Consider the following 21884-nt stretch of genomic DNA (forward strand, 5'->3'; position numbering starts at 1 on the left):
TGAACTTTCACAATAGTTTTGTTTTTCCCGCTAACTTTAAATGTTGCATGAAAAGTCATGAACTTTACTGGACTGTGTAAATTTCACATCCGACCCGACTTGATAGTTGTCCGACGAAAACTTATCCAACGTGGCATGCTTCCGGCGTGTATTGGCAAATCATTGGCATTGCATAAAACGACGTTTTTAGCCGCTGGGAGAGCATCACCGTTGCTTTTCGTTGGCCGCCGCATGTGCTGTTGCTCCGCTGCCATGAGTTGTCCTACCCGAAGTCGTCCGAACAGCCACGATTTCACATCCTTTTCTGAGGTTAGGCAATTTGCGACGTGAATTGGAAGGGTGAGATGAATTGGGGATCTTGCCTTTGAAAATTTGGAGTGAGAGGTAAAGAGAGAGGGAGAGAGAGAGAGACGCGGAGGTGCTCTATGGAGGAGAGGGAGGAGCGGTTGGCGGTGGATGGTGATGATGGGGGTTGAGCCAGCGAGAGGAAGGGACGGAGGGCGACAGATCGTTGCCGCTCCCACAGCGGCGGTGGTGACGATGCGAAGAGGCCGACAGTGGGAGATATAGAGGAGAATTAAAGAAGAGTAGGTGGTGCACCGGAGATGATACAGGCGGTGGCGCTGGAGGTGGCGGTGACGGTGCTGGAGTGAGGAAGGAGGAGATCTTTTTCTTTTAAATTAAGGTTAAGGTAAATGAAGTGGAAGAAGAGTGACCGGAATGGGAGTAAACATACTCAGCTTCCAAATCATCAGCTTCCAAATCATCTTCCATGTCAGCATAAATACAAACATCAGCAACTGCTTAGCCGGAATACCCGACTCGGGAAATCGGCATACGGGGTAAAGTTCATGACTTTTCATGCAACATTTAAAGTTCACGGGAAAAACCACACCGCTTAGCTGGAATACCCGACTCGGGAAATCGGCACACGGGGTAAAGTTCATGACTTTTCATGCAACATTTAAAGTTCACGGGAAAAACCAAATTATTGTGAAAGTTAATGACTTTAGAGGCAATTTGCGGTTGGCAGGGAGAGAGAGAGAGAGAGAGACGCGGATGTGCTCTATGGAGGAGAGGGAGGAGCGGTTGGCGGTGGATGGTGATGATGGGGGCTGAGCCAGCGAGAGGAAGGGACGGAGGGCGACAGATCGTTGCCGCTCCCACAGCAGCGGTGGCGACGATGCGAAGAGGCCGACAATGGGAGATATAGAGGAGGGGGAAAGAGAGAGGAATTAAAGAAGAGGGAGAAAGGAGAGAGAGAAAGAGAAGAAGGGGAAGAGTAGGTGGTGCACCGGAGATGCGACAGGCGGTGGCGCTGGAGGTGGCGGTGACGGTGCTGGAGTGAGGAAGGAGGAGATATTTTTCTTTTAAATTAGGGTTAAGGCAAATGAAGTGGAAGAAGAGTGACCGGAATGGGAGTAAACACACTCAGCTTCCAAATCATCTTCCATGTCAGCATAAATACAAACATCAGCAACTGCTTAGCCGGAATACCCGACTCGGGAAATCGGCATACGGGGTAAAGTTCATGACTTTTCATGCAACATTTAAAGTTCACGGGAAAAACCACACTGCTTAGCTGGAATACCCGACTCGGGAAATCGGCACACGGGGTAAAGTTCATGACTTTTCATGCAACATTTAAAGTTCACGGGAAAAACCACACTGCTTAGCTGGAATACCCGACTCGGGAAATCGGCACACGGGGTAAAGTTCATGACTTTTCATGCAACATTTAAAGTTCACGGGAAAAACCAAATTATTGTGAAAGTTAATGACTTTAGAGGCAATTTGCCCTTTATATAACTACAATGCAACATTTTTTTATAATATTACTACCCTTCATATCACATTTTATATTTTAAAAATATTTCATACTTTTAATAAGAACAAATTAGTAGGATTCATCATTCATGTAAGGATGTAAGGATGTAAGGATGAAGGAGAGAAAGAGTTTATTATGTAAGGATGTAAGGATGAAGGAGAAAGAGTTTATTATGTAAGGATGAAGGAGAAAGAGTTTATTGAGATATAAGTATAAGTTGAATAATAAATAGTAAGGGTATGTAAATTGCAATTCAGAATTTAATTTATTTGTTTAAGTAAATGCTCTTACACTACACATAATTAATATTTTCTCCCATCCATAAATAATTTTCTTGTATTTCCTTTGATATTATTCTGAGTACTATAAAGTATTTTTTAAGTGCTTGAATTTTGTAAAAACTCTTCGTTTATTTTCTAAGGAATAAAATAAATTCTTTTTGTCATAATCGTCCATAAAATGATTAGGTGATCCCTTCTATCATCCCCGCCTCTCGTACTTTATCAATTTTTTCTCCTTCTCTCTTACTTTATCAATTTCAAATAAAACACATGTCGTGCACAAATGGGGCTATTTGACTAGCAAGGGGAGCATACCTATTTTTCTTAACAAAACTTCTTTTACGAAAAATAAATATTGGCACAACCAGTCTACTTAAACAAAAGACTTTGACTTGTTTTGTTTGTTATACATTTAAATGTGTAAAACAACCATTAAATAGAAGGGATCACCTTATAATACATCGCCTAATACATCTCTCTTATAATAGCTCTTCTCCTATACACCTCCCCCACCTTATACACCATTTGCTACACCACCAATATAGAATAGTGTCATGTGTTTATTCTTTAAAATAAAAAGTCTCCTACATCGTTTTCTACCCCACCAATATAATAGTTCCATGTGTATATTCTTTAAAATATAAAGTTAAGGATTAAAATTTCCATTAAATACTAATATATCTTCTACTGTACCAATACAATATTTCCATGTAGAGAATAGAAATAAAAAGAAAATAAAAACAATACCTTTAATATTAAACCCTAAAGTCATTTATTTATCATTCACCTCTAAAAACCAAACACCTAAAACTTTTAAACTTTGCGGCACATCTAAACATCAAAATTGCTTCAATTTGATTCTCTAACTCCAAGGATTTTCAAGGACATCACTTTAAGTGCATAGGTAAGTTAATTAGAATTAAAGTTATCTCAATGTATGAATCATTATATTATCTAATTTGTAATATGAAGTTTTGAATTTGTTTTAGTTAAATGATCTTTATTAGTTCCATGCATATGATATTATATTATTATTCAATTTTTTATGAAACACATGAAGATTTTGAATTCGTTTTAATTAAATGATCTTGATTAGTTCCATGCATATAATATTTAGATTTATTTAAATGCATAAAAGAAGATTATATATTGAAAGCAGATGCACAAAAGGAGATTATATACTGAAAATAAATTAAATGAGAGGTAGAAGAGTATTTTTACTGCTGCAGTTTGATATCTATATTTAAAAAAATAAGAATCTTTCTTGCTCACATCATTTGTAAGTATGGATGAGACCATATCACAAGGCATTATTCCTAAGATATGAATGGAGTTCGAAACAGAAGTTGAAGCATATGATGTCTATATGAAATATGCTAAGGCAACAGGTTTCGGAACACGAAAAAAGACTGTTCATAAAGATCCAATTACAGGTAACATCCTTGACATTAGTTTCTGTTGCTGTAGAGAAGGTTTTAGAGCAACAAATAATAGAGGTGTTACAACAAAAAATCCGCGTCCAGAAATAAGGTGCGGGTGTAAGGCAATGATGAAAATTAATTGTAGATATGGAGGAAAGTTTCGAATTGTGAAGTTTGTTGAAGAGCACAATCATGAATTGTGTGATCCGGAAAAATCTTACATGTTTAGATGTTTTAGACATATGTCAGATGTTCAATAAACTTAAGTTGATGTGGCTCAAAGTTGTGGGTTGCGTCCAAAGAAAATTGTTGATGTAATGGCAAAGGAAGTTGGCAGAATTCAACATCTTGGTTTCACTCATATTGATTTGAAGAATTATTTGAGAACAAAGAGGACTTTGGAGATTAAACAAGGTGATAATGGAGGTGTTTTACAATATTTACAAAGGATGATAAGTGAAGATCCACACTTTTACTATGCAATACAGTTGGACGTGGAAGATCTGATTACAAATATATTTTGGACAGATGGTAGAATGATACAAGATTTTGGTCATTTTGGTGATGTCGTTTGTTTCGATACTACATGCAGAAAACATCGAGATGGTAGACCAATTTCCTTGTTTGTCGGCGTAAATCATCATAAACAAACAACTGTATTTGGTGCATCTTTATTGTACGATGAAACAATTGAAACCTTTGAGTGGTTGTTTGGTGCATTTGAAGATGCCATGATGGGAAAGAGACCAAAAACCACCTTAACAGATCAAGATCAAGCAATGAGTGCCGCTTTAGCTGCCAAGTGGCTATCAACTTACCATCGCTTATGTGTTTGGCATATTTTTCAGAATGCAGCCATTCATCTTTCTAGTGTTTTTTCGAGCTTCATTGCAGCCGATTTTAGTCGTTGTGTGTACGACTTTGAAGAAGAATCGGAATTTCTTGATGCATGGAACGAAATGTTAGAGAAATTCAACTTGAAAGATAATCAGTGGTTGGCAAGAATGTTTTCTCTAATGGAAAAATGGGCATTGGTCTATGGAAGAAGCACATTTTGTGCAGACATCATAACAACTCAACGAAGTGAGTGCATGAATGCAGTTGTGAAGCATTATGTAAATTACAAAAACAACATAGTTGAGGTGTTCCGTCATTTTCAAAGGTTGATAGATGATCGTCGGGAGAAGGAATCTATAGAAGATTTAAAAAATGCTCAAAGTTCTCCTGTTATGACATTTCCATTAGAAATTTTAAAGCATGCTGCTACAGTATATACACATAAGATGTTTGCATTGTTCAGTGAAGAGTTGAGGAAGGCATTTGAAAGCAAGATCGAGAGTGAGAATCAACTTGGAAGTTGAAGAATATATAAGGTCAGACCATGCTATCGAGCTAGTGAACATACAGTCTCATATGATTCTATTGAAGGTTCTATTTCTTGCAGTTGTAGGAAGTTTGAATTCTCAAGTATTTTAAAATGCTCACATAGTTTAAGAATCTTAACATGCATGAATATCGGTCGAATACCTGATGAATATATCTTAAAGCGGTGGACCAAGCAGGCTAAGAATGTCAGGCTAAGAATGGGATGACATGAGGTTGCGATGAAGGGGTTGTCATTGTTGATGAAAGACTAAGAAAGAAACAACGATATAAAGAGTTATGTAACTCTTTCATGCAGTTAGTAGGAAAAGCAGTTGAGAGTGAAGATAGTTATACTTATGCCATAGATTGTCTCTTGACAATGGGAAATGACATTGATGGAATGGCAGGGAAGACAAATAATGTGACAGTTGAGGCAAATAAGGTTGGAGACATTTCAACTAATGGTGATATCAATGAAAGTCAAATTAAAGGCGTGAAACCTAAAGGAAGGGTTACATACCAATCAAGTAAGAGACCCAAGAATGCTTTGGAACAGGCTATTAGTAGAAAACGGAAACCAAAAGTAGCAAAGAGTGGTTTAAAACATGTTTCTTCTACACAGGAATCTGAAGGGTCTAAACTCATTAATAATGAGTTCTGGAACTTGACATACAATGTTTTTGATAATCAAAGTACATCATGATTCATGACGTGAACTATGTTCTCCAGAGATAGTCATCTCCACTTATCACAATTTTATCCTTTGTTTTCTTTTCTTTTTTTCAATTATCTTTGTTTATGTAGGTAGCTACAGCTAAGTTTATTAGGAGTACTATATATTTTTACTATATAATGACAACTCTTTTTTTCTACTTATTTTAATCTTTTCTTATCATATATCACAATGCTCAAACTTTCATGCGACTTCTGTAGTTGTAGTTGTCATGTCATGGGATTGCGGATGTGTAAAATGAGTCTTCCATGTCTGTATCTAGTCTACGAAACAATGAGCTTTGGCAAGAATACCAGGATACAACAATCCAACAACTAATATTTTAATCTTTAATTTACTTATTTTAAAATATATGCACATGGTATTATTATATTGATGGACTGGTAAATGATGAAATATTGATGGAGTAGTAAATGATGAAGGAGATTTTATATTTTAAAGAATATACACATGACACTATTATATTGGTGGGGTAAAACATATTGTAGGAGACTTTTTATTTTAAAGAATAAACATGTGGCACTATTCAATTAGTGGGGTAGCAAATGGTGTATAAGGTGGGGGAGGTGATCCTCTCCGAAAAAGTTATATTAGGGACTTTTATTGGAAGATATGGCTTTGATCCTTAAAAATTTGGCTATTTTGATATTGAGGAAGACGTTAAAAATTGGGCTTTATGTCATGGTCTAAGATGTGCTACAAAATTCCTGATCGGAATTTGTATGTGATTATAAAATCTAATAAAGAAGTTATGCAAATGTTGGCATATCTTTCTTACAAAATTAGAACAGTCACTATATTTATAGATGGTGGGAGGAGATTGGAAGATGGATTTGAGGAGAAAAGTCAGAAATAGCTGGTAAAAATATTGGAAAAAATGTCGGTGACGATGAAGAGTTGAGTTGTTTTTGTCATAACTCTAGAGAGATACATGTTCATTGCATTTATAATAGAAAAATATTTCCCAGACCCTTTAAATCTATTGTTACAATTACATTGAAAAACCAACAAGTTTTATACTTTGAAAATAAACTGAATTATTTTCCAAATTTTTCTTATGATTTTTAACTACTTATTAGTAATGCCTAGTCGTAATTGGGTCTATAACATTGTTTATAGTATTTACTGTACAATAAACATTGCAATATCAGCACTTTGAGAAGATTTTGCCTATTATACATATGAGCAGTTGTCATTTTTTTCATTTTGCCTTACTTGGTGCTATCATGGTCATTTGTTTTGTATAGGTTCTTGCATTGCTGAAAAAAGCTTGGTATAGATTCAAGACAGTTAAATGCTCCCTCCGAGGCAAGTTACCGAACAGGCAACTGGAGCTTAAGACAAAGCTCTTGGCAGATGCCTTCTCAAATGCTTCAAATTATCTGTCATTCATCATGAATTGTGTTTAGTGTTTGTATTTTGTGTATTGTGTAGTGTTTTTTTGTATGCATGTGTAAAGTGTGTTTGCGTAGTGTAGGTATTTTTGTGTATTTTGTGTATAGTTTATCTAGTACAGTGTGTTTTGTTGTGTGCGGACACTATGTGTATTTTATGTATAGTGTGTGAATTTTACGTGTAGTGTATTTTGTGTATAGTGTGTGATTTTTACGTGTAGTGTATAGTATGTTTAGGAATACTTTGTGTAGTGTATGTATACTTTGTGTGAAGTGTGTGCAGTACATGTATATTGTGAGTATAGTGTACGTTGAGTATATTTTGTCTATACTGTATGTGTAAAAGTGTGTTATTTATTTTTTGTAGTGTGTTCAGTTTATGTATTTGTGAACTGAGTGTATATTTTGTGTATATTTTAAGTATGATGTACAATATATGTAGCGTGCATCTATGTTTGCAGCGCATGTATTTTGTGTATAGTGTGTAGTACGTCTATAATGTCTATATAGAATGTGTGGCATAGTGCGTGTTTTTTTTGTGTAGTGAGCATGTGTGTTATTGTGCGTGGTGTATATACTTTGCGTACAATGTGAACTTTGTGTTATGATGTATAGCATGTATATAGTAAGCAATGTGTATGAAGTGTGTTATTTTTTGTTTAGTGCGTAGTATGTTCATTTTATGTAGTGTGTATGTATGTTTTATTAATGTTGTCTTTATGTATTTTATTTATACTGGGTTAATGTTTTTAGTATGTGCAACGTATATATAAATTGTGTATTTTATGTGTGCATTGTATTGTGTATAAAAAGTGTATTTTGTCTATATTATGTGTGTAAAGTGTGTTATTTTTGTATAGTGTGTTTGGTATGTTTATTTTGTGAATTGTGTACTAGTGTGTATTTTGTGTATAATGCGTGTGGTATGTGCAGTCCATTTAGTTTGTAGTGTATTTTATCTATATTGAGTGTGTATTTTGTCTATAATGTGTTTAATGTTTATAGTATGTTGTATGTATGTATAAATTGTGTATTTTATATGTACATTTCTTGTATAGTGTATATAAATATGTGCAGAGTATGTATAATGAGTGGTGTTTTTATATTATTTGTATTCTCTGTATTTATTTTGAGTACAGTGTGTATGTATAGTGATTGTTTAGTATGTATGTGTATAAAGGGGGTATTTGAGTATGTATATACTTTGTGCTATGATAAATAGTATGTATATAGTGTGTTATTTTTTTTATATTATGTAGTGTAGGTATTTTTGTGTATTTTGTGTATAGTTTATCTAGTGCAGTGTGTTTTGTTGTGTGCGGACACTATGTGTATTTTATGTATAGTGTGTGAATTTTACGTGTAGTGTATTTTGTGTATAGTGTGTGATTTTTACGTGTAGTGTATAGTATGTTTAGGAATACTTTGTGTAGTGTATGTATACTTTGTATGAAGTGTGTTATTTTTTGTTTAGTGCGTAGTATGTTCATTTTATGTAGTGTGTATGTATGTTTTATTAATGTTGTCTTTATGTATTTTATTTATACTGGGTTAATGTTTTTAGTATGTGCAACGTATATATAAATTGTGTATTTTATGTGTGCATTGTATTGTGTATAAAAAGTGTATTTTGTCTATATTATGTGTAAAGTGTGTTATTTTTGTATAGTGTGTTTAGTATGTTTATTTTGTGAATTGTGTACTAGTGTGTTTTTTGTGTATGATGCGTGTGGTATGTGCAGTCCATTTAGTTTGTAGTGTATTTTATCTATTTTGAGTGTGTATTTTATCTATAATGTGTTTAATGTTTATAGTATGTTGTATGTATGTATAAATTGTGTATTTTATATGTACATTTCTTGTATAGTGTATATAAATATGTGCAGAGTATGTATAATGAGTGGTGTTTTTATATTATTTGTATTCTCTGTATTTATTTTGAGTACAATGTGTATGTATAGTGATTGTTTAGTATGTATGTGTATAAAGGGGGTATTTGAGTGGTGTATATACTTTGTGCTGTGATAAATAGTAGTGTTATTTTTTTTATATTATGTAGTATGTTTATTTGTGTATAGTGTGTGCATGTGTTTTATTTATTGTGTTTGTGTATTTATTTATACCGTGATTAATGTTTGTAGTATGTAACGCGTATGTATAAATTGTGTATTTAATTTGTGCATTTGTTGCGTAGTGTATAAATAGTGTATTTTATGTATGTATTTGTAGTGTGAGTGTTGTGCGTGTAGTGCGTGTGCTATATGTGCGTGTTTGTTTTATTTGTTCTGTTAGTGTATTTTATTTATACTGTGTTTAATGTTTGTAGTATATAACACACATGTATAAATTGTGTATTTTATTTGTGCATTTATTGGGTAGTGTATAAATAGTGTATTTATGTATGTATTTGTAGTGTGTGTGCTATGTGTGTATGTATGTATGTTATGCATGTGTTTTGTATGTTTTATTTATAGTGTGTTAAATGTTTGTAGTACGTGCCACGTATGTATAGTTTGTTTAGAATATTTGTATTTAGTATTTTGTGTAGAGTTTTAGTTGTTTTATTTATAGTATTTTGTCTATATTGTGTGCTAGTGTGTATTTTGTATATAATGTGTGTAGTCTATTTTATTTATTTTGTGTTTGTTCATTATGTTAGTTGTTTTATATGTATTTGTTTAAAGTGTGTGTATATGTGTAGTTTTGGTAGTGTATGTGTCTTGAGTATAGTATGTGTAATGTGTATTGTGTATTTTGTATATAATGCGTGTAGTGTGTGTTGTCCATTTATTGTGTAGCCTATTTTATTTATATTGTGTTTGTATATATTTTGTGTATAGTGTGCATATGTATAAACTTTGTGTGCAACGTATTGTGTGTGCTATGATGTATAGTGTATATAGTGTGCAGTGTGTGTCACATTTTTATAGTGTGCAGTGTGTGTCATTTTTTTATAGTGTGTAGTATGTTTATTTGTGTATAGTGTGTGTGTTTTATTTAAATTTTGTTTGTGTATTTTATTTACACCGTGTTTAATGTTTATAGTATGGACCACATATATATAAATTGTGCATTTTATTTGAGCATTTCATATGTAGTGTATAAATAGTTTATTTTATGTTTGTGTGCGCTATGTGTGCGTGTTTGTTTTATTTATTGTGGTTATGTATTTTATTTATACCGTGTTTAATATTTGTAGTATATAACACGTATGTATAAATTATATATTTTATTTGTGCATTTGTTGGGTAGTGTATAAATAGTGTATTTTATGTATGTATTTGTAGTGTGTATGCTATGTGTGTATTTATGTATGTTGTGCATGTGTTCTGTATATTTTATTTATAGTGTGTTTAATGTTTGTAGCATGTGCCGTGTATGTATAGTTTGTTTAGAATATTTGTATTTAGTATTTTGTGTAGTGTGTTAGTTGTTTTATATGTATTTGTTTAAAGTGTGTGTATTTGTGTAGCGTGGGTAGTGCATGTGTCTTGTATATAGTATGTGTAGTGTGTATTCTACATTTTGTCTACATTGTGTACTAGTGTGTATTTTGTATATAATGCGTGTAATGTGTTCTGCCCATTCATTGTGTAGTCTATTTTATTTATATTGTGTTTGTATATTTATTTATACTGTATTTAATGATTATAGTATGTGTGGCACGTATGTATAAGTTGCATATTTTGTTTATACATTTGTTGTATAGTATATAAATAATGTATTTTGTGTTTGTAATTGTAGTGTCTATAATGTATTTATGTATGTTTACAGTACAAGTATTCTACGTATGTTTGTGTATTTTATTTATAGTGTGTTTAATGTTTCTAGTATTAGGCCCGTATGTATATTGAGTGTAGTGGTTTTATAAGATTTATATTTTATGTTAATGTTTATAGTATGTGTGGACGTATCTATAAGTTGCATATTTTGTTTATACATTTGTTGTATAGTATATAAATAGTGTATTTTGTGTTCGTAATTGTAGTGTGTTCAATGTATTTATGTATGTTTGCAGTACATGTATTCTACGTATGTTTGTGTATTTTATTTATAGTGTGTTTAATGTTTGTAGTATTTGGCGCATATGTGTATTGAGTGTAGTGGTTTTATAAGACCACGTATGTATAAATTGTGTATTTTATTTGTGCATTTTTTATGTAGTGTATAAATAGTTTATTTTATATATATGTGTGTGTAGTGTGTGTGCTGTGTGTGCATGTGTATGTTGTGCATGTTTTAAGTAGAAGGGATCACCTAATACATTTTATAATACATCGCCTAATACATCTCTCTTATAATAGCTCTTCTCCTATACACCTCCCCCACCTTATACACCATTTTCTACACCACCAATATAGAATAGTGTCATGTGTTTATTCTTTAAAATAAAAAGTCTCCTACATCGTTTTCTACCCCACCAATATAATTGTGCCATGTGTATATTCTTTAAAATATAAAATTAAGGATTAAAATTTCCATTAAATACTAATATATCTTCTACTGTACCAATACAATATTTCCATGTAGAGAATAGAAATAAAAAGAAAATAAAAACAATACCTTTAATATTAAACCCTAAAGTCATTTATTTATCATTCACCTCTAAAAACCAAACACCTAAAACTTTTAAACTTTGCGGCACATCTAAACATCAAAATTACTTCAATTTGATTCTCTAACTCCAAGGATTTTCAAGGACATCACTTTAAGTGCATAGGTAAGTTAATTAGAATTAAAGTTATTTCAATGTATGAATCATTATATTATCTAATTTGTAATATGAAGTACTTTATCAAATAGCCCCATTTGTGCACGACATGTGTTTTATTTTGAAATTGGTAAAGTAAGAGAGAAGGAGAAAAAATTGATAAAGTACACATGGCACTATTATATTCGTTGACAAAACTATGATGCATATGCTTTTAATTGGTTTTAATATTGCATTATTTATTTTATGTAGGAAATAATTTTATTATAATAGTTTTATAATATTGATAAATATGTATAGCATTAATTGAAGTATACAACAAAAAACTTTAAATTTTATATAAGGGTAAATTTCCTCCAAAGTCATGAACTTTCACAATAGTTTTGTTTTTCCCGCTAACTTTAAATGTTGCATGAAAAGTCATGAACTTTACCGGACTGTGTAAATTTCACATCCGACCCGACTTGATAGTTGTCCGATGAAAACTTATCCAACGTGGCATGCTTCCGACGTGTATTGGCAAATCATTGGCATTGCATAAAACGACGTTTTTAGCCGCTGGGAGAGCATCACCGTTGCTTTTCGTTGGCCGCCGCATGTGCTGTTGCTCCGCTGCCATGAGTTGTCCTACCCTAAGTACACCAATATTTATTTTTCGTAAAAGAAGTTTTGTTAAGAAAAATAGGTATGCGCCCCTTGCTAGTCAAATAGCCCCATTTGTGCACGACATGTGTTTTATTTGAAATTGGTAAAGTAAGAGAGAAGGAGAAAAAATTGATAAAGTACACATGGCACTATTATATTCGTTGACAAAACTATGATTCATATGCTTTTAATTGGTTTTAATATTGCATTATTTATTTTATGTAGGAAATAATTTTATTATAATAGTTTTATAATATTGATAAATATGTATAGCATTAATTGAAGTATACAACAAAAAACTTTAAATTTTATATAAGGGTAAATTGCCTCCAAAGTCATGAACTTTCACAATAGTTTTGTTTTTCCCGCTAACTTTAAATGTTGCATGAAAAGTCATGAACTTTACCGGACTGTGTAAATTTCACATCCGACCCGACTTGATAGTTGTCTGATGAAAACTTATCCAACGTGGCATGCTTCCGACGTGTATTGGCAAATCATTGGCATTGCATAAAACGACGTTTTTAGCCGCTGGGAGAGCATCACCGTTGCTTTTCGTTGGCCGCCGCATGTGCTGTTGCTCCGCTGCCATGAGTTTTCCTACCCGAAGTCGTCCGAACAGCCACGATTTCACATCCTTTTCTGAGGTTAGGCAATTTGCGACGTGAATTGGAAGGGGGAGATGAATTGGGGATCTTGCCTTTGAAAATTTGGTGTGAGAGGTAAAGAGAGAGGGAGAGAGAGAGAGAGAGACGCGGAGGTGCTCTATGGAGGAGAGGGAGGAGCGGTTGGCGGTGGATGGTGATGATGGGGGCTGAGCCAGCGAGAGAAAGGGACGGAGGGCGACAGATCGTTGCCGCTCCCACAGCAGCGGTGGCGACGATGCGAAGAGGCCGAAAGTGGGAGATATAGAGGAGGGGGAAAGAGAGAGGAATTAAAGAAGAGGGAGAAAGGAGATAGAGAAAGAGAAGAAGGGGAAGAGTAGGTGGTGCACCGGAGATGCGATAGGCGGTGGCGCTGGAGGTGGCGGTGACGGTGCTGGAGTGAGGAAGGAGGAGATCTTTTTCTTTTAAATTAGGGTTAAGGTAAATGAAGTGGAAGAAGAGTGACCGGAATGGGAGTAAACACACTCAGCTTCCAAATCATCATCTTCCAAATCATCTTCCATGTCAGCATAAATACAAACATCAACAACTGCTTAGCCGGAATACCCGACTCGGGAAATTGGCATACGGGGTAAAGTTCATGACTTTTCATGCAACATTTAAAGTTCACGGGAAAAACCACACTGCTTAGCTGGAATACCCGACTCGGGAAATTGGCACACGGGGTAAAGTTCATGACTTTTCATGCAACATTTAAAGTTTACGGGAAAAACTAAATTATTGTGAAAGTTAATGACTTTAGAGGCAATTTGCCCTTTATATAACTACAATGCAACATTTTTTTATAATATTACTACCCTTCATATCACATTTTATATTTTAAAAATATTTCATACTTTTAATAAGAACAAATTAGTAGGATTCATCATTCATGTAAGGATGTAAGGATGAAGGAGAAAGAGTTTATTGAGATATAAGTATAAGTTGAATAATAAATAGTAAGGGTATGTAAATTGCAATTCAGAATTCAATTTATTTGTTTAAGTAAATGCTCTTATACTACACATAATTAATATTTTCTCCCATCCATAAATAATTTTCTTGTATTTCCTTTGATATTATTCTGAGTACTATAAAGTATTTTTTAAGTGCTTGAATTTTGTAAAAACTCTTCGTTTATTTTCTAAGGAATAAAATAAATTCTTTTTGTCATAATCGTCCATAAAATGATTAGGTGATCCCTTCTATCATCCCTGCCTATCGTACTTTATCAATTTTTTCTCCTTCTCTCTTACTTTACCAATTTCAAATAAAACACATGTCGTGCACAAATGGGGCTATTTGACTAGCAAGGGGAGCATACCTATAGGTTGTTTTACACATTTAAATGTATAACAAACAAAACAAGTCAAAGTCTTTTGTTTAAGTTGTAACACCCCGACTTTTTCTACCTTTTTATTGAGTTCTTGAAAGGACTGTCGTTTGTGCACTTGAAATTTTTTTTCAACCTTGTTTCTTTTGTCGAGAGAAGTATTTCACTTTTGAGGCCAAACAATTATTCTTCCTAGCCCAATTTGAAACCCAATTGTTACGAGCCCAAAATGATACCTACACGAAAGAATAGACCACGTATCAAATACACTTTCGACAACAAATCGAGACGAAAAGTTGGATAAGAACCGCGTCACATCAGGCACGTTTTCCAAGTGGATAAGAACCACGTCACATCAGGCACGTTTTTCAATGCCGCATTAATTACGCGTCACATCGAAACGAAAAGACGTGAATTTTTGTCTTTTATGAAAATATTTTCTATAAATACAACCTCCTTTCATTTCATTTCATTTCTTTTCTTTCGCAATCGAGAATCCGAGAGAGAGAAGAGAGAGGAGAAGCCGATGGCGGCGGATCCGCGACGGCGGATTCGTGGCAGCGGCGGCAGCAGTGAAGGGAGAGGGACGAATCGTGTCAACGTTTGTTTCTACTGTTCGTTTTCTTGATTCAAGAAGGTATAACTAAGATTTCCTTCTCATCTCCTTCATTGAAACTTTATTCTTGAATCCTACATGCATATAGAGGGTGTAGGAATCATAGATCGCAAAGTTAATCGGTGGGAAAGTGAGTTTGCTTGAGAACTTTGATAGTTATGCTATTGTTGATTAAGTTGTGTGAAGTTTGATTTGAATCCTTGGTAAATGATCTAAGTTTATGTGCAAACATGTTAAGAGAGTCTTATCAAGCATGATTGTGTGTTATAAGCATGAGAAAATTTTGTTTGGATGATTGTGGAAGAAACTCAAATTTCGAAATTTTGAGTATGAAATTTGTGGTGTTCGGACAGTGGATTCCGACGTGTATTTTACTGACCAAACGGTCGAATTTTGATACGAAAATTTTACTGAGTAAATTTCAAGGTGATTTCTGTGTCTCGTATAAATTTCAGCCCTTTTTGTCGAAAAATGTATTTTTGAAAAATGTTTGAAGTCGACTGCGCAATTCTGCCAGTAACATGTGTTCTCGGCCAGAATGTTTCGAAATCTGTTTGACCGACCAAATGACCTCCGATCGATTTGATTCTTGAACTAGATGAAAATTTGGAGTGTCTTCTGAGTCTTGTGAAAATTTCAGCCTTATTGGACATCGTATGAATTTACGGTGAATTTTTCAAATGAACTGCGCAGTGCTGCTAGAATTTTATGTTCCGATCAGAGAGTTGCATAAATGTCTTGACTGACCAAATGACACGATTTCGGTGTGAAATTTTAACTGGGTGAACTTGAATGTGTCTACTGTGTTGTGACCAAAGTTGAGCTTCATATGAGGTCGGATGGATTTTTAGTAATTTTTACAAAACGGTCGCGCAGTTCTGCCAGTTTTATGCCTTAATAAAATAGTGCTTATTTTCAAGATATATGGTGTTATATGATGCATGTATATCTAAGGAGTGTGTTTATTGGTGTGGTTAGGTGTTGCACTTTGAAATATGTTATGGTGTGTTTTTCCCTCTTGTGTTGAACATTGGGTTGGGTAAATTGAGAAAAACGATGAGAGAGGAACGATAGGACATGCATAGAAAAAAATGAGTTTATGGAAGGCTGACTTATGTTGTGATGTTGGCAAGGATTATTGTGTGTACGTGAGCACAAGGAACGAGGGTTGCCTTAAATGGATATTGAATGGTTTAAGCAAACGAGGTGGGCTTTCTGTTAAAGTTACAGTTTTTTTTACGAAAAGTATATTTATGTGAGCTTTCGAACTAAAATGTTTTTATGAAGGTTTTTAGTTTACTATAAAGTGGTTATGAGAATTGTTTTATGTGCTTTCTATTTATTATATGATGTTAAGTGCGAGCTTGCTAATTAACGTGAAGTATTATGAAAAGTGCTATTTGCTTGGTGTTATTATATGATGTTATGTGTTGCTTTACGATTGCTTATGAAGTGTAGCCTGCGTTGATTCTTGAGTTCGGCTTTGACCGATAGAAATGAGTTTTGATCCAAATACGTTTACGACGAAAAAAAAAGAGATGAAGTTTTGAAGTTTTGAAGGTTATATGTGCTTCTTTTGATGAAAGAAAGATGAGTTATGTAAAAAAAAAAAAAACGGTCTTACAGAAAAATAAAGTTGAAAAGGTTATGTCAAGCCATATTTTGTTTTGGAACTATGCCTATCTGACTGCAACGATGAATGAAATGGATTGATGGGTGACCGTGGGAGGTAACCACTTCCCAGGCACTTGAATGTTAAGATATGATGAATGATGAAAGGAACGATGAATGATGAATGGAATGGATTGATGGGTGACCGTGGGAGGTAACCACTTCCCCGGCACTTGAATGGAATGGATTGATGGGTGACCGTGGGAGGTAACCACTTCCCAGGCACTTGAATGTTAAGATATGATGAATGATGAAAGGAAAGATGAATGATGAATGGACTGATGAATGAACAAGAGATAGTGAAATCGGGTTTGTCAGATACGGCATATGTTCCAGGAAAATAGATCGAAAGATCGCTTTTGAAAAAGGAAAAGAAAAATGTTTAGTGTTCTCGGACTTTTCCTAAAATCCCGAGTTCACTCAAAGAGTGGCTTGACAAAATCTATTTTTATAAAATATATTTTGGCACGTGTCCACTGAGTACACCAAGTACTCAGCCCTGCATGTTTTCTCTATGTGCAGGTTGAGCGGTGACGAGCGCGGTGGGTGTTGAGCATGAAAGTGAAGAAGATTGTAAATAAAACTTTCTGAATATATTATGTCTTCATACATAATAGTATTCTACTCTCGAATGCTTCCGCCAAGTATTGTTGAGATAATTTTATCTCGAGTTGCTGATTGTTGAAAAGACACTCTGATTTTATTCGAGCTTTTCCCATTTGTTTGGAGCTAAAGTCGAGTTTGCACTCTGTGTATCATACACTCTGATATATATTATTCTTTTAAGCTAATTGAGTCTTTCTTATGAACTGTTATCCTTAAATGCTATTCTTAAATGTTTGTCCCTTGGTCACGATCGCCTCGTTTGTAATACCCATGGGGTGGGCGGGCGTGACATAAGTACTCTGGTTGTGCCAATATTTATTTTTCGTAAAAGAAGTTTTGTTAAGAAAAATAGGTATGCTCCCCTTGCTAGTCAAATAGCCCCATTTGTGCACGACATGTGTTTTATTTGAAATTGGTAAAGTAAGAGAGAAGGAGAAAAAATTGATAAAGTACGAGAGGCGGGGATGATAGAAGGGATCACCTAATCATTTTATGGACGATTATGACAAAAAGAATTTATTTTATTCCTTAGAAAATAAACGAAGAGTTTTTACAAAATTCAAGCACTTAAAAAATACTTTATAGTACTCAGAATAATATCAAGGGAAATACAAGAAAATTATTTATGGATGGGAGAAAATATTAATTATGTGTAGTATAAGAGCATTTACTTAAACAAATAAATTGAATTCTGAATTGCAATTTACATACCCTTACTATTTATTATTCAACTTATACTTATATCTCAATAAACTCTTTCTCCTTCATCCTTACATCCTTACATAATAAACTCTTTCTCCTTCATCCTTACATCCTTACATAATAAACTCTTTCTCCTTCATCCTTACATCCTTACATCCTTACATGAATGATGAATCCTACTAATTTGTTCTTATTAAAAGTATGAAATATTTTTAAAATATAAAATGTGATATGAAGGGTAGTAATATTATAAAAAAATGTGCATTGTAGTTATATAAAGGGCAAATTGCCTCTAAAGTCATTAACTTTCACAATAATTTGGTTTTTCCCGTAAACTTTAAATGTTGCATGAAAAGTCATGAACTTTACCCCGTGTGCCGATTTCCCGAGTCGGGTATTCCAGCTAAGCAGTGTGGTTTTTCCCGTGAACTTTAAATGTTGCATGAAAAGTCATGAACTTTACCCCGTATGCCGATTTCCCGAGTCGGGTATTCCGGCTAAGCAGTTGGTGATGTTTGTATTTATGCTGACATGGAAGATGATTTGGAAGCTGATGATTTGGAAGCTGAGTGTGTTTACTCCCATTCCGGTCACTCTTCTTCCACTTCATTTACCTTAACCCTAATTTAAAAGAAAAAGATCTCCTCCTTCCTCACTCCAGCACCGTCACCGCCACCTCCAGCGCCACCGCCTATCGCATCTCCGGTGCACCACCTACTCTTCCCCTTCTTCTCTTTCTCTATCTCCTTTCTCCCTCTTCTTTAATTCCTCTCTCTTTCCCCCTCCTCTATATCTCCCACTTTCGGCCTCTTCGCATCGTCGCCACCGCTGTTGTGGGAGCGGCAACGATCTGTCGCCCTCCGTCCCTTCCTCTCGCTGGCTCAGCCCCCATCATCACCATCCACCGCCAACCGCTCCTCCCTCTCCTCCATAGAGCACCTCCGCGTCTCTCTCTCTCTCTCCCTCTCTCTTTACCTCTCACACCAAATTTTCAAAGGCAAGATCCCCAATTCATCTCCCCCTTCCAATTCACGTCGCAAATTGCCTAACCTCAGAAAAGGATGTGAAATCGTGGCTGTTCGGACGACTTCGGGTAGGACAACTCATGGCAGCGGAGCAACAGCACATGCGGCGGCCAACGAAAAGCAACGGTGATGCTCTCCCAGCGGCTAAAAACGTCGTTTTATGCAATGCCAATGATTTGCCAATACACGTCGGAAGCATGCCACGTTGGATAAGTTTTCATCAGACAACTATCAAGTCGGGTCGGATGTGAAATTTACACAGTCCGGTAAAGTTCATGACTTTTCATGCAACATTTAAAGTTAGAGGGAAAAACAAAACTATTGTGAAAGTTCATGACTTTGGAGGCAATTTACCCTTATATAAAATTTAAAGTTTTTTGTTGTATACTTCAATTAATGCTATACATATTTATCAATATTATAAAACTATTATAATAAAATTATTTCCTACACAAAATAAATAATGCAATATTAAAACCAATTAAAAGCGTATGCATCATATCATATATGTATAATATTTTAATTTGGATTTCAGATATATGATCAGAAATATGTATTTTTGTAGTTGATATATTAGCAAAATTATTAAGTACTATTGATAATGCACATCTAACAATATTACACTTAATTTTATATGAATATTAGATACTATATTATTAGAGCTTTGTATTAGATTAATAACTAGTAATTTTTAATGTAGAACGCATGGTTTTTCAATTTTGTATATTAAAATTATCAATACTAAAACATAATTTTATCAATTGTCTTGTGTTAATATACTTATGTCTTTGTGTTGATATCTAAATTAACATATTAACATTTTATATTGATAGGATATATCGTTATGTTGATTATTTTAAAAATTATGCATTGTATATTGGAAATTAGTGATTATTTGATCAGAATCATATTATTAGAAGCATGCTTACACCATTGGATTTATTTCAAAATTTACTAATTTTCTCATTAACTTCTATACTTAAATAGTGTTAACACATAGTACATGATTATTATAATGTATACGAAAATTGTTGTTAATTACAATTTTAATTTTAATATATTATTAGAATACAGATATGTGTATTGAATTTATTTTCAAATTTATGAAATTTGTTAGTAATTTCTTATATGCTTAAATAAGAATTATACATATACAATGAAATTATGTCGCGGTTCAAGTAATTCATTAAAATTGAGAACACGTATGAAGTAAATTTAAAATATATTAAAATAAATTTGAAGATGATTTTGTTAGGGGAAAATAAGGTAGGATGATCTATTGTATTCTGCTGTGATAGAACATCGAATTCAGATTCGATCATTGTTAAACACTTTTAATTCCAATCACAACTCACAACATAGCTTTACACCAACACCATGACCTCACCTGCCTCTTTCGCTCTGCGCAGGTAACAAATTATTGATTTTTCCCTAATTGGATCGAATGCTTGTGATGGGGGATTTTAGTTCCAAGGCCTTTTTTACCATCATTTCTCCTATTTAATTTGGCAGATTACTCCCATTATTTCCGTTTTTTTTTTCTGTTAAATCGGTTGTGAATTAAGTGCTGTTTTGAGCGAATTCTGTGTTTTCATCTTAATTTTCTTTATCCTTAATAAAAAAAACTCTAACCTTTTATCAGCTTTGTTTTCTTTCTCTTTTTTTTTTTTAATTCTGATTGCAGCAGATAAAATTCATTGTTAGAAAATTGTTTTTTGAATCCCCTGATTACTGTATAAGCAGGAGATTTAGGCATTTCTTATCACTTGTCAATAATGATTATCATAGCCAAGATAAATTAAGTGTAATGATTATTAGAAATTACAATGCGGAAAATAAAAGACTATTGCAAAAAGTAAAAGACGAGGAGAACTTTAAAGACTACATTGTGAATGACTTGAATTTTTTTTATCTCAATGGTTACACAACCTTTTATAGGCTCTAATTCTAGCTATACATGGAAAATATATTCTAACTATACTAATAATTAGTATTTGATTTTCCATAATCTTTAATTGCTTTCCTTATTTACTCTTGCAACAAAAATACAAATATGATAAATACACTATACTCGGTATACATACGTGGCACATACTGTACAAACATTAAACACAATATAAATAAAAACACACACACTAAACACGCTACAAATAACATACGCACGATGTATAGACACACACACTACACACACAAAGTACACAATAACTACACCACCCCTCAGTATACATAGTATAAGTAAAATACATTACACATTAAATGGACTGCACATACTACACATATAATATACAAAATACACACTAGTACACAATTTCACAAAATAAACATACTAAACACACTACTAAATAACACACATTACTCACAATATATACAAAATACACACTCTGCCCACACAAAATACACAAATACACACTTAAAACACGTACATACAAAACAACCACTACACACTTTGTACACAAAATACTAAATACAAATATTACAAATATACTATACATACACGGCACATGCTACATACATTGCACACTAAATAAATTATTCAAAACACATGCACAACATACACATGCACACACAGCGCACACACTACACACACATATATATAAAATAAACTATTTATACACTACATAAAAAATGCACAAATAAAATACACAATTTATACATACGTGGTCTTATAAAACCACTACACTCAATACACATATGCGCCAAATACTACAAACATTAAACACACTATAAATAAAATACACAAACATACGTAGAATACATGTACTGCAAACATACATAAATACATTGAACACACTACAATTACGAACACAAAATACACTATTTATATACTATACAACAAATGTATAAACAAAATATGCAACTTATAGATACGTCCACACATACTATAAACATTAACATAAAATATAAATCTT

The 21884-nt window shown here is 33.6% G+C and overlaps 1 long non-coding RNA gene across 27 annotated transcripts in view; it reads left to right on the forward strand.

Moving 5' to 3' along the window:
* Window positions 1–6941, forward strand: part of LOC121791587 — a 29233-nt gene extending 22292 nt beyond the window's left edge. For all 27 annotated transcript variants that reach the window (XR_006048656.1, XR_006048664.1, XR_006048658.1 and 24 more), the window contains one exon: window positions 6876–6941. This is a non-coding gene — a long non-coding RNA (uncharacterized LOC121791587). The remainder of the gene's footprint in view (window positions 1–6875) is intronic.
* Window positions 6942–21884: the final 14943 nt, after the last annotated feature.

The sequence above is a fragment of the Salvia splendens genome, chromosome 2, assembly GCF_004379255.2.
Source record: "Salvia splendens isolate huo1 chromosome 2, SspV2, whole genome shotgun sequence".
NCBI classification, from domain to species: domain Eukaryota; kingdom Viridiplantae; phylum Streptophyta; class Magnoliopsida; order Lamiales; family Lamiaceae; genus Salvia; species Salvia splendens.